Genomic DNA, 1,508 nt, shown 5'->3' on the forward strand with positions numbered 1-1,508 from the left:
GGTCCCTTCAGACGTCTGCATGTGCTTGGCAATGGGCGTCCTCAGTCTTCTGTGCCTTAACCTTCTTCACTCTGTGTGACAGAAACAGATCTACGTGGACCGTCCCTTTTTGCTCTCCTGCATGATATCCTGGGTACTATTGTGATCGTGCTGATGATCCTCGGAGCTGGACTGTACCTTTGGAAGAGACGTGGGAAGAAGAAGAGTTTGGAATCTGTGAAAGGCAGGCTGTGTTTCTCCTTCCTGTGCCCAGAAACCTCCCTCCCCTGTTCAACCCCGGACACCCGTTCTCCTGCATTTTGCTGCTCAGAGAATATCCCTGCAGGAGGCTGGCTGGTGTGGCCATGGCCATGGAGTCATGGAGTGGGGGAAGGTCCAGGTTTCCAGGCTTAGAATCAAGCTCCATCTGTGTATGACGCAGGTGCAGGATCACAGAAGGGGCACGTGGACCCAGATGGTGGCATCCACTATGCAGATCAGACCCATCAGGAGTCTGGAAACCACAGGGGCAAGGTGAGGCTGGGAGAGAGGGCAGCCTGGGTTCTTCCAAGTCCTTCTCCCTGAGTGTGTGCCTGTCAATCCCAGTCATCTGCACGTTCTGGCCTGGATGCCTCTGTAACCCTTTCTAGACAAGGCAGTATTAACTACGAAAATTCTCCTGGGGTCCCTGCAGTGCTGGGCACTGGGGCAGGTCATGTCAGCAGAACTGGGTCTGTGTGGGTCCCTCTGGGGCATCTCTGTCCCTCAGTTGATCCAAGAACCCTCTGTCTGCATTCCAGGGTAGGGGTGCACCTCATCTAGAAGAGGAGAAGCTTCTCACTACTGTCTACAGTGAGGTCCACAAACCAGGCCAGGCTGTAAGGAGGATTTAATGGGAAGAAGCAGGAGAATCCCGCCCTCCGGGGACACCTGCTTGTGAGCCTGATGCCCACAGCTCAGGTCCTGCCTCCTCCCCCTCTCACTGCTCTGAGCAGGGACTGTGTGGATCCAACCATCAGTTATTTCTATGCTAAATCGTTCTGCATAATTTCGCCATGAGACACACACAGTGGTAGATCAGGGGGAAACTGAGTAAATAAATTGGTACAAACCTGTTCCAGGATCGCTCAGCCTCAGCTACCTCAGCAACTCCAGATGGCCCCTGCTCTCCCCCTCGTTTGTATGACATCAAACTGCCTTTCAGACCCTCAGCCTCTGGGACAAACCATGGTGATTTCACAACATCCTGCCTCGACCAGTTTGAATACCACCCAGCGTCAGTCATGTGCTGAGAGCTGTTCACAGACAATGTGAATCTGTAATCGTCAGCGCGGGCTGAGTGCTGGCTCAGTGACACGAACTCTCTGACATTCTTCTCGCTCCTAACTCACTGGGTCCTCGTGGACTCCCTGTGACGTGGGGATCGTTGTGCCCACTTTACAGATCAGTAGAAGGAGCCAGAAAGGCTGACTCTCCAGGCCGCACAGCCAGGAGCCCCGGAGCCAGGACTCAGTCCATAAGTCTCTCAG

The 1,508-nt window shown here is 54.1% G+C and overlaps 1 long non-coding RNA gene across 1 annotated transcript; it reads left to right on the forward strand.

Annotated features, from left to right (window-relative positions):
- The first annotated feature begins 76 nt into the window (after positions 1 to 76).
- LOC112818119 (uncharacterized) lies at positions 77 to 1,096 on the forward strand. The gene is made up of 3 exons (XR_012377560.1): positions 77 to 223; positions 422 to 513; positions 780 to 1,096. It is a non-coding gene; the product is annotated as an uncharacterized lncRNA (long non-coding RNA).
- Positions 1,097 to 1,508: the final 412 nt, after the last annotated feature.

The sequence above is a fragment of the Callorhinus ursinus genome, unplaced genomic scaffold, assembly GCF_003265705.2.
Source record: "Callorhinus ursinus isolate GAN/ISIS: 27379988/994484 unplaced genomic scaffold, GSC_fseal_2.0 scaffold10225, whole genome shotgun sequence".
NCBI lineage: Eukaryota > Metazoa > Chordata > Mammalia > Carnivora > Otariidae > Callorhinus > Callorhinus ursinus.